Source organism: Dipodomys merriami, unplaced genomic scaffold (assembly GCF_024711535.1).
Source record: "Dipodomys merriami isolate MVZ:Mamm:240054 unplaced genomic scaffold, mDipMer1.0.p SCAF_25, whole genome shotgun sequence".
In the NCBI taxonomy this organism is placed as follows: domain Eukaryota; kingdom Metazoa; phylum Chordata; class Mammalia; order Rodentia; family Heteromyidae; genus Dipodomys; species Dipodomys merriami.
In genome coordinates, this window is record NW_027203937.1 from 24,366,729 (window position 1) to 24,379,408 (window position 12,680).

At 41.3% G+C, this 12,680-nt stretch overlaps 1 non-coding gene across 1 annotated transcript; it reads right to left on the reverse strand.

Annotated features, from left to right (window-relative positions):
* Window positions 1-2,454: 2,454 nt before the first annotated feature.
* On the reverse strand, window positions 2,455-2,560 carry LOC138836651 (U6 spliceosomal RNA). Its single transcript, XR_011374971.1, has one exon. It is a non-coding gene; the product is annotated as a U6 spliceosomal RNA (small nuclear RNA).
* Between the last annotated feature and the right edge of the window lie 10,120 nt (window positions 2,561-12,680).

The following is a 12,680-nucleotide window of genomic DNA, read 5'->3' on the forward strand; positions in this document are numbered from 1 at the left end:
GTGTGTGTGTGACACAGAATTTCCTGCTCAGGCTGGCTTCAAACTGCAATCCTCAGATGAGCCTCCTGAGTAGCTAGGATTATAGGTGTGAGCTGCCAGGGGTCTGAGAGACCCTATTTATTCTTATTTGCCTTCTTTTTTAGCCCCTTATCCCCCTGATACCCCACCTTGTCTTACCTGTCATTCACCATTTTTTTTTTTGGCCAGTCTTGAGGTTTGAACTCAGGGCCTAGGCACTGTGCCTGAGCCTCTTTGTGCTCAAGGCTGGCATTCTACCATTTGAACCACAGTGCCACTTCCTCATTCACCATTTTCTTGTGTGCGTTAATTACACCACTATGATGTTTCAGATGTGATTATATTATGTTTTGTTCAGAATGTAAGAAGCAACTTAAAAGCTACTTCTGGGAAGTGGTGCTGTGGCTCAAGTGGTAGAGTGTGTCTTGAGCTGAAGAACTCAGGGACAGTGTCCAGACCCAGAGTTCGTCTCACAACTGACCAAAACAACAACAACAACAACAACAAAGCCAAAGTCCAAAAACAAAACAGTTATTCAAAAGCTACTTCTGTTAGCCGGGCGCTGGTGGCTCGTGCCTGTAATCCTAGCTACTCAGGAGGCTGAGATCTGAGGATCGCGGTTCAAAGCCAGCCCGGGCAGGAGAAACCGTGAGACTCCTATCTCCAATAAACCACCAGAAAACCGGAAGTGGCGCTGTAGCTCAAGTGGTAGAGCGCTCGCCTTGAGCTGAAGAGCTGAGGGACAGCGCCCAGGCCCAGAGTTCTAGCCCCACGACCAACAAAAAAAAAAAAAAAAGCTACTTCTGTTGGGTGCATAAAAGCTGGCCACTCAACATCCCCCACTTGGCATCTGTGTCCTTTAATGGAAGCCATTCCCACCTTGCGCTTCGGAAGGACAGGAAACATCTTGCAATAAAACTCAAAATATCCCAGACGAGCAATGCCTTTTTTTTTTTTTTTTTAAATCATCTTGCAGCTTAAGGTGAAACCACTTCAATGGAAGAGAGTAGCCAAAAGTTATAGAAGACCCTTCAGGTAATAGCAGCTGACTAACTCTGACTCACTTGTGACTGGCTAGAGCCTGCTCCTGTCAGGATAAAACAATGCCACCTTCTATGAAAACCCAGAGACAAAGAACAAGATTAGGAGCTATGAGGCCACTTTGTCACTTGTCATGATTTTAACTATGCATATCTTTCTCACCCCTTGCCCAGTTTCGTCTGTTTGAAGCTAAGGCTTCAAATAAACCTCCTTTTTCTGCCCTTCATCATGTCTCTTTATTTGGCCTCTGGGGGCAGGTTGGCTGGACACATGGAGTTTATTTAGGCCTAGAGTCTAAAGATGCTGTTTCAAGAATAACCCTCTGGAGGCAACAATGCTCCGCAGGAAATGTACTCATTACCTTGTTCATGTAACTGTGATCTCTCTGTACAGCATTTTCTGTTTATCACAATTTTCATTGGAGTTCGTTATGCCATCTTCAAACATAGATGTACTGTTTTTCAAAATTATGTGCCAGTCCTGGGGCTTGAACTCAGGGCCTGAGCTTTTTGCTCAAGGCTACCACTCTACCACTTAGAGCCACAGAGTCACTTTTGGATTCTTCTATTTATGTGGTGATGAAGAATTGAACCCAGGGTTTCATGCATGCTAAGCAAGCACTCTACCATTAAGCTACATTCCTAACCCTACTTCCAGCTTTTTGGTGGTTAATTGGAGAGTCTCATGGGCTTTCCTGACTGGGCTGGCTTTGGATTCTGAGTCTCAAATCTCAGCCTTCTGAGTAGCTAAGATTACAGATGTGAGCCACCAGTGCCCAGCAACTCTCTTTCTTTCTCCATTTTTCCTTCCCCTGTCCTTCTATGTAATCCCATAATTAGAATCATATTATTTGTTATATACACATATAAATTTATATATATAGATATATAACATGTAACATGTCCATGAATATGTATGCCTTATGTCTAGCTTCAATATATGAGTGAAATATACTATTTGGCTTTTGAGCTTGGCTTATCTTGCTCTCTGGCACATACTATTATTCTCTCTACCTAGATGTTTTTCTCCTTTCTTCCACCTTCTCCCTGCTCCTACTTTGTATGTTTACCTTTTATTAATGCTTTACATTACTGTTCAAATATTACTTCCTCTTAGAACACTTCTGACTTTCATCCTTCTATGTGTTCTCTATATAGAGCTGGATTCTTTTCTCACCTTTGCAATTAATCATATTGTGTTGAAATTACTTTTTTGTACAGGGATACATATTCATCCACTATGCAGGACTACAGATAATGCTTTATGAAATTTATTTACTCAGTCAACAAATTCTTCAGTACAACAAATTCTTTAGTTCCAAGAGCTTTAGATAAAGTGTTATACTGGGTAGAACCTTCCACCTCACTGTGCTTATGCTCTACTTGGTAAAGAGAAAAAAATGTGGAATGCTTCACAAATTTGCATGTCATCCTTGCGCAGGGGCCATGCTAATGTTCTCGTTGCATTCCCATTTTAATATGTGTACTGCCAAAGCGAGCACCAGATAATGCTTTATAAAGACAAGGTTTGTATGATCACTATCTAACAACTTATCATGTTCATCCGAAATTTTCTGGGAACAGAATACCTATGTGGTAGCTAATTCTTTTGTAGTTTCTGTAGTGGTTGATATATTTTTACATGGCCTAGATTAAAAGTGAATGCCATACAAAATTAACCCATAAAAATCCGTCACCTTTCTGTACACCAATAATGTACAAGCAGAAAGGGAAATCAAGGAAATTACACCATTCACAATAATCTAAAAAAAAATCTAGGAATTAACCTAACCAAAGATGTAAAGGATCTATTTAATGAAAACTATAAAAGCCTAAAAAAAGAAATAATAGAGGACACCAGGAAATGGAAAGACCTCCCATGTTCTTGGATAGGCAGAATTAATTTATATAATTAATATAGTGAAAGTGGCCATCCTGCCAAAATTGATATATAAATCCAATGCAATTCCCATTAAAATACCAATGACATACTTTACTGAAAGAGAGAAAACAATCCAAAAATTCATATGGGACAACAAAAGACCTAGAATAGCCAAAGCAATTCTAGACAAAAGAAAGAATTCAGGAGGGATCATGATACCAAATTTCAAGCTCTACTATAGAGCCATAATAACAAAGACAGCATGGTACTGGCACAAAAACATACCCGAAGACCAATGGAATAGAATAGAAGATCCAGAAATAAAACCACACACCTACAGTCAGCTGATATTTGACAAAGGAGCCAAAGACATACAGTGGAAGAAACACAGCCTCTTCAACCACTGGTGCTGGGAAAACTGGGAGGCCACATGCAGAAAATTAAAAGTAGACCCTAGCCTGTCACCATGCACTAACATCAACTCAAAATGGATTAAAGACATTAACATCAAACCTGATACTTTGAAACTACTGCAGGACAGAGTAGGAGAATTTATAGGCACAGGCAGGAACTTCCTGAATAGAGTCCCAGGGTCACCACAAAATTAGAGAGACACTCCATAAATGGGACTACCTTAAAATAAAAAGATTCTGCACAGCTAAAGAAATAGCAACCAAACTAGAAATACAGACAACTAATTGGGAAAAAAATATTTACCAGCAATATATCAGACAAGGGCCTAATATCCATTATACACAGGTAACTCAAGAAATTAATCTTTTCCAAATCTAACAAGCTAATCTTTAAATGGGCAAGGGAGCTAAAGAGACTTCTCAGAAGAAGAGCTAAAAAAGGCAAAGAAACACATGAGAAAATCTTTATCATCCCTGGCTGTAAAGGAAATGCAAGTAAAACAACACTGAGATACCACCTTACCCCAGTCAGAATGGCCCACAACCTAAATTCAGCAAATGAAATTTCTAGAGGAGATGTGGAGAAAGAGGAACCCTACTGCGTTGCTCGTGGGAATGTACACTAATACAACCACTTTGGAAAGCAGTCTGGAGGTACCTCAGAAAGCTAAAATAGAGACCTCCCCTTTGACCCAAACATTCCACTTCTAGACATCTACCCTGAGCAATAGGAACCAGGATACAAGGACAGATGCACCTCCATGTTCATTGCAGCACTGTTCACAATAGCCAGGATATGGAAACAACCCAGATGCCCCACTACAGATAAGTGGATCCAAAACTTGTGGTACCTATATACAATGGAATATTGTGCAGCCATTAGAAAGGACAAAATAATGGCACTTGCAGGGAAATGGATGGAACTAGAGCAATTCATTTTTTTTTTGGTTTCTTTTTTTTTTTATTGTAAAGATACTATACAGAGGGTTACAGTTACATGAGTGAGGTAATGAGTACACTTCCTCTTGAACATTGTTACCCCCTCCATTGTTTTCCCCCTACCATCCCCTCCTTCCCTCCCTTCCCCAAGGTTCTTTTTTTTTTTTTTTGATTGTGATTAAGTGATTACATAATTTCCATAAATTCACAGTATTGTGGAATAATGATGCTCATTTAAAGTCACAAGTTCATTCTAACTTTCCTGGAGCAAATTGTCTATCACAGTCTGTAATATATAACGGTGCTCACATGCTATATACCATATATATGATCAGCAGCATAGGGATATTTAGTAGTGGTTCAACCAGATGAGTGGGAGTTCTTTGTTTCTTAAGTCCTGTTAGTTTTGTCATATCACCTAACATTTTGGATTTATCATCCACTTATCAGGGAGACCATGTACCGATTGTCTCTTCATTCTTGGCTTACCTCGCTCAACATGATTCCTTCTAGCTCCATCCATTTCCCTGCAAATGCCATTATTTTGTCATTTCTAATGGCTGCATAATATTCCATTGTGTATAGATACCACAATTTTTGGATCCATTCATCTGTGGTGGGGCATCTAGGTTGTTTCCATATCCTAGCTATTGCGAACAGTTAGAGCAATTCATTTTGAGTGAGGTAAGCCAAGAGCAAAGAGACAAATGGCTCATGGTCTTCCTGATATGTGGATGCTAAAGCCAAAATGCAAGGAGATATGACAAAGTAAAGAAGACTCGAGAAACAAAGGTCTTCCACTCATTTTGTTGTATCATTGCTGAATGACTCCATGTTCTTGACCACACATATGGTATATATATGTGCACAACTGAGGGAAACTAGGAGGAGGACACAGAATCAGAGGGAAATGGGAAAACATACAACAAAGGGGCCCATCAGCTGCACTGGACATAGATGAAAATGAACTAAGCAACTCAAAGGCAGTGATGGGAGGGAGGGAATGAGAGGGAAAGAGGGAACAGCCTACACTAAGCAAAAGGAAAGAAATGTAAATATCACCTGATGTGGAAGAAATAGCTGTATTATCAAAGCTCATAGAATTCACAAACTTTATAGACCATGATAATGACAATTTGCCTGTGAAGGTTAAAATGTGTTTGTGACTTTAACTATCATCATTCCACAATACTGTGAAATATGTGAAATTTATGTAATCACCTAATCTCAATAAAAATTTTTTAAAAAGTGAATACCAGAGCAAAACAAGCAATCTAGTGCCACCAGTCTTCCTGTGATAAGGTGATGATAAAGCTAAATCATGGATTCAAATCCTACCTCCGCTCTCTACCAGTGTATGAACATCTTTGTGGTTTTGACTATTTATCTGTAAATGGGTTTGAAATAATAATACCTCCCCATGACAGGCTCATCTTGGAGAATGAGCATGAATGCTTGAACATGAGTCATGAAGTTATCAGGTGACCTAGGATGTCCATGATGGACTGGTATCGTGTGACTCTCCAAGCCACAAAGTACCATTCCCAGCAGCATTCCTTCATGGAATGGAAAATCTGGATGAGATCAGGCTCCAGTAAGTCTTTTTTTTTTTTTTTTGGTCTGGTCGTGGGGCCTGAACTCTGGGCCTGGGCGCTGTCCCTCAGCTCTTTAGCTCAAGGCTAGCGCTCTACCACTTGAGCCACAGCGCCACTTCCGGCTTTTTTTCTTTTTGCTTATGTGGTGCTGAGGAATCGAACCCAGGACCTCATGCATGCAAGGCAAGTGCTCTACCACTGAGCCACCTTCCCAGCCCCTCCAGTAAGTCTTGAAGGAGTAAGTAAGTTGAGCAAATCAGTAGCACAGACGCATACGGCCCATGCATACTCTTGTTACACGGCCTCTTTCTACCTATCCACATCTGGGTATCAGTAGTTCTGTGTGACAAGTTAGCCGAGGAGGAAAAATTCCAGAACTCATTTAAAAGTGGTTCTGTAAAATATGCCTACACTCTCCCCAAATTGCATGGTTGTAGTGTGTAGTTCTACTATGGAATAGCTTCTAAAAATAGGATGAAGGAACTTTCAGTGGGTAGTATGTATCTACATTGAATTAGAGGCAGTAGCTAATAGATTGGCTGGACATTTGAGACTTAAAAGAATCATGATTGACTGCTGGATACTGGTGGCTTAGCCTGTAATCCTTGCTATATGGAGACTGAGATTTGAGGACTGTGGTTCAAAGCCAGCCCAGGCAGAAAAGCCCTTGAGACTTATTTCCAATTGACCACCAAAAAGTTAAAACTAGAGCTTTGGCTCAAGTGGTAGAGTAATTACTTAGAGTACTAGAGCTCTGGGACAGACCCTGAGTTTAAACTCCAGGACCAGCACAAAGAAAAAAAAGATAAAGAAAAAGAGTCATGTTTAGAAAATTGGTAGTTAGGAGGTCTGAGAAAGTGATCTGTGGGAAGAAGTTTCTGAATTTGAAAAGAATGTGAGTGCTCACCAGACAGTAATCTTACCGTAATCCACAAAAAGGGGATTTTTAGGAGCCGGTGGATGGTAGTACCTGTTATATTAGCCAGTTCCCAACCATCCTTGTCTTAGTCAAATGACAGCTAGACAGAATGATTCCCTGGGTTACTCAGGGGCTCAGCAACATGGACTTTCAATCACTAATGTTCAACCTGTCAACACCAGAGACCATCATTCAATAGGGTTCCATCCCTAGGAAGTACAAGCCCAATATCAGGTGAAAGGTTATTTTCAAAAGATCATTTCTATGATGGAAGGGTCTGACTTTGTGTGTGTGTGTGTGTGTGTGTGTGTGTGTGTGTGTGTGTGTGTGTGTGTGTGTGTGTGTGCTGAAGCCCAATATCAGGTGAAAGGTTATTTTCAAAAGATCATTTCTATGATGGAAGGGTCTGACTTTGTGTGTGTGTGTGTGTGTGTGTATGTGTGTGTGTGTGTGTGTGTGTGTGTGTGTGTGTGTGTGTGTGTGTGTGTGTGTGCTGGTGGCCAGACTTGAACTTAGGGCCTGGGTGTTGTCTCTGAGCTCTTTAGCTCAAGGATACTGCTCTACCACTTTGAGCCACAGCAGCATTTCTAGTTTATGAGTGATTAATTGGAGATAAGAGTATCACAGGGACTTTTCTCCCCAGGCTGGCTTTGACTGTGATCTCAGATCTCAGCCTCCTGAGTAGTTAGGATTACAGGTGTGAGCCACAGATACCTGGCAGACTTTGTTTTTACCGATACTTGGGATACAGGTTTGTCTTTCGTGTTCATGATATGTCAACCAAAACCACTACTGAGGAATTTATAGATTGTGTTACTCACATGGTATTTCACAGTTTTCCTTCTGACAGAGGAACTCACAGTAAATAAAGTGTGGCAATAAGCCTGTACTCATAGAATCCACCAGTCTTTTAATGTCCTCTACCACCTTAAACAGTTCAGCCTGTTAAAGTAGTAGAATGATGTCTTAGAGACTTAGTCACCAGCTAGATGGAAATAACTTGCAGAAGTGGAGCAATGTCCTCTAGGATGTAGACTATGCCCCAAATTTGAGACCAGTATGTGTTGCTGTGCTTCCCAAAGGCAGTTTTATGGGTAAGAATCAGGGAATAGAAGGGAGACTTTCTGCCAGTTACATTGACATATACCTATAATCATAGCACTTAAGAGTTAAGGAAGGCCGGGCGCTGGTGGCTCACGCCTGTAATCCTAGCTACTCAGGAGGCTGAGATCTGAGGATCGTGGTTCAAAGCCAGCCCGGGCAGGAGAGACCAGAGACCATGAGACTCCTATCTCCAATAAACCACCAGAAAACCGGAAGTGGCACTGTAGCTCAAGTGGTAGAGCACTCGCCTTGAGCTGAAGAGCTAAGGGACAGCGCCCAGGCCCAGAGTTCAGGCCCCACGACCGACAAAAAAAAAAAAAAAAAAAAGAGTTAAGGAAGGAGGACTGTGAGTTTGAGGCCAGCAGGGCTAAAAAGTGAGACTCTGTCTTAAAAACAAAAATGATGGGCTGGGAAGGTGGCTCAGTGGTAGAGCACTTGCCTTGCATGCCATGAGGCCCTGGGTTTGATTCCTTGCACCACATAATCAGAAAAAGCCACAAGTGGCACTGTGGCTCAAGTGGTAGAGTACTTGCCTTGAGCTGAAGAGCTGAGGGACAGCGCCCAGGCCCAGAGTTCAGGCCCCACAACCAACAACAACAACAACAACAAAAAGAGAGAGAGAGAAAGAAAGAAAAATAGTTTCTTCTTATTATTACACTTAATGATCCACTGTGAAGATATTTATTTCCTATCTCTACCACTTTAGGCTCTGCTAGTCTAGAAGTCTCATTTCCCAAGGGAGCAATGATTTCCCCCTGGAACACAGTAGGGGTCCCATTAATAAGGATGTGAGTGAGGACTCCCATGTGGGTACATTGGGCTCCTCACACTAGTGGGTCACAGGAAAAGAAAAGGTCACCACACTAGTTTGGGTTAATTGATTCCAAGTATTAAGGGGAAATTGGAAATCTCTTTAGAACATTAACCTTGGGCATCTATATGACCTGTATATCAAAACCAAGTCCCCTGGATTTGACCTGTATTTAGTTATGACCCACCAAAAACAAGGAATACAATCCCAGATCAAGCCAGGTTGAGAGAAATAAGGCATTTACTTAGAGAATATTTCCCTAGAATTCAAGGACAAGACTGTACTTGACCCTCAGGAATGAAGTTGAACCGGGCCCTCAAATGCTGGCACAGCTCTCTACCATTTATCTCTACTTGTTGCAAGTCAGTTTTATTCTGTGTGTGTTGCAGACTTTTCTGCTCCTTAAATCACATGGTCCATAGGAACAACTTTAGCCACACAAAGACTCACTTCTCTACTGCTGCAGCTGCCAACTTCCTGGGAAAGGATTCTGATTACCTCAGCTTGAGTTAAGTGCTTGGGGAGAGGGGTCCTGTTGAACCTGCATGTGGCTTCCATGGAAACTTGGTGTGTAGGTAGGGTTTGGTGGGTTAGGAAGCTGAGGATGGTAGGGAGGTGACGGCGAAAGGTCAGTTCCCAGAAAGAGTACACATGGGTTGACAAATGATAAAGTTTGGTTTACTTCTTCCACTCAGTAATAATAACAAATGTAAATGAACAGATAAATAATAACTAATGTTTAAAATTGATATTTTTGTGCTAGATACTATATACATATAGTGTTTGGCACAGCATAAAGTTGTGAGAATTCAATGAGTTTGCGCACGTGTGTATTATATTTTCAGTCTATAAGGTTTATGTTTTTGTCCCCATTTTATAGATGAGAAAATGAAGACTAAGAAAATTAAGCAACAACCAAAGTAAGTAGCTGAGCTAGAACTTGACCCCAGACCTGCTTGTTTCCAAGGACTGTATTTGTAACTTGAGTCTCTTTCTTGAGTTCTCCAAGCTCCAGGTATCCATTCTCACCACAAATCCCAGAGTGACTACTGTGCCCCTAAAAGCCTGTTTGGGTCTTGACCACTTCTTTTCCTGGGCTAGACTTTGCCCCTTGGCAAAGTATGTCTGACTTTTTGAGATCAATTAGCCCCCCAAAAATAGCTTGCTATAGCAATTATGGAAGCTAAATGTGTGTGTGTGCTGGTACTGGGACTTCAGTTCAGGACTTTTTACTCTTGCTTAGCTTTTTTGCTCATGGCTAGCACTCTACCAGTTGAGCCACAGTATCACTTTTGGCTTTTTCTGTGATAAATTGGAGATAAGAGTCCCACAGACTTTCCTGCCTGGGGCTGGCTTTGAATCACAATCCTCAGATCTCAGCCTCCTGAGTAGCTAGGATTACAGGCATGAGCCACCAGCACCGGGCCATGGGGAGGTTTTCTAAAGAAGCTGTGTATATGGAGAAGCAGAGAGAAATGGCGAAAGGTTCAGAGACAGAAAGATAGAGAGGAGAGATTGGCCAAAATGTTTTTTCTAATTTATTTATCTAACTGACAAAAATTACATATACAGTTGCCATGTAGTTTCTATAGGGGATTTGTCCCAGATCGCACATCTTTGGATGTGCAAGCACTTTACATAAAATGGTATAAAATCTACATGTATCCATCAACTTTTTTTTTTTTTTTTTGGTGCTGGTACTGGGGCTTGACCTCAGGGTCTATGTCACAGCTTTTTTGCTCAAAGCTGGTGTGCTACCACTTGAGTCACAGGTCAACTTCCAGCTTTTTAGTGGTTAAATAGAAATAAGAATCTCATGGGCTTTTCTGCCATGGCTGGATTCGAACCTTAGATCCTCAGATCCTTAGATCTCCGCCTACTGAGTTACTAGGATTATAGATGTGAGTCACCAATATCTGCCTTCCATATACTTTAAATAATCTCTAAATTACCTAAATATTTAATACAATGTAAAAATTATGCAAATTGTGTTATTGTATTATTTATGAAATAATAACTAGAAAAAGTGTGTAATATTTAGTAGAGATACTTTTTTTTTCAAGTATTTTCTTTTCTCTTCTTTCTCCTCTTCCTCTGCCTCCTCCTCCTTCTTTCTTTTGAGATAAAGAGTATTGCTATGGAGATGGGCACCAGTGGCTCACACCTGTAATCCTAGCTACATAGGAAGCTGAGATCTGAGGATTGTGGTTCAAAGCCAACCCAGGCAGGAAAGTCCGTGACACTCTTATTTCCAATAAACCACCAGAAAACTGGAAGTGGTGTTGTAGCTCAAGTGGTAGAGCACTAGCCTTGAGCTGAAGAGCTGAGGGACAGCGCCCAGGCTAAGAGTTCAAGCCCCATGGCCAACCAAAAAAAAAAAAAAAGAGTATTGCTATGTAGTCTAAGCTAGTCTCAAACTCACTCTATATACCAGGCTGGCCTTGAACTCAAATCTTCTGGCCTCAGCCTTCTAAACACTAAGATTTATAACCATGTGCCACCGTGTTCATTTTTTTTTAGCTTTTAATATTTTCTATCTGCAGTCAGTTGAATTTTTGGATGTAGAACATGTGAGTATGAAGGGTGGACTATATTTATCATGTACAGTATGATGTTTTGAAATGTGTATACATTGTGGACTAGCTAAATTGAGCTAATTAACATATGAATTACCTCACATACTTATTTTATTGTGCTGAAGACAAAAAATCTATTGTTAACAACTTTCAAGGATACAATACCTTGTTATTAACTATAGTCATGTTGTGCAATAGATGTTTTGAAGATTAAGATTTACCAGTCTGCCATGTAAACATCTCTTTTGTGTCCCCTAGAATCTGTGGTCAAATCTATATTACTCATGATCACTTTTGAAGTAGCTTTGTTAAGCACTGGCTTTGAGGCAGGTCCAGAGTAATAGCAGAGGACTGAGTACACATGAGTTCTAAGTAAATGTGAAAGGTGAATGAAGTCTCCGGCCCAGTATCCAGTGTCTGGAAGCCATTCAATAAAGGTCTATTTCCTTGGCAGCCCATGACCTTGGCTGACCTCTTGGCTTTGCATGCCGAGACTTCTCCTCAGCTTGGCCTCCCTGCCAAGCAGTTTTCCAAGGGCTCACTTTTGTGCCACTTCACTCTTTGCAGAGTTCCTTCCGCCACGTGAGCTGGGACACAGCTGTCATATGCATACTCTCGCAAGAAAACAGTCTTTAGCCTGGTTGGGAGACTTCTGGGTAAGCACTGATGTCATTTGTTTTTACAGAAACTATAACAGGCTTCTGAGTTTTTAAGCATTTGTTCAGCTGGTCTCTGCCAAAAACTACAGGTGTTTTGTGTCACCGCCTGTTGACAATGGTCATGGTCACGCATTATACCTCAAAGGCTGAGACATTCAAGGGTGAAAGGACTTCAAGGGTACTAACTACACCAGTGCACTGAAGGGATTACATTAGGTGCCCACAGGGCTGGGCCTCAGGTGTTACAGAGTTGGTAGAACAGAGGAAATGACAGCCAGTTTATGTTTCTACTGTATTGTCAGAGTTGCCCCGGGTATTATCATCAGGATGCTCTTTCATTTGTATCAGAGGAAGGCAAATTCTATATTAGTTTATATCTTGCTTTTGCCATATTGTGAGACCCAGAGAGAAGGAGGCTCAGACTTCTTCATCACTATATGCCTGCAGCTCAGCAGAGAGTCAGGCACAAAGGAGAAATTGGTCTGATACCAGAATCAGTGTGGTGTTTTCCTCAGAGTCCTCTCTTTTTGCTCTTCTGGACCCCCTGTCTTTGGCACAGATCCCTGCTCCCTGCAGGTGTCTCCTACGAGCTTCTGTCCCTATGTTTCCTTCTCATCCTGGAAACGGAAGTTCTTTTTGAAAGCTGCTCCATTGTTTGTCCTGCTTAATCTCAAGCTGAATGGGATCCATTTGTTACATGCTTGGCTGATCTTCACACAGCATG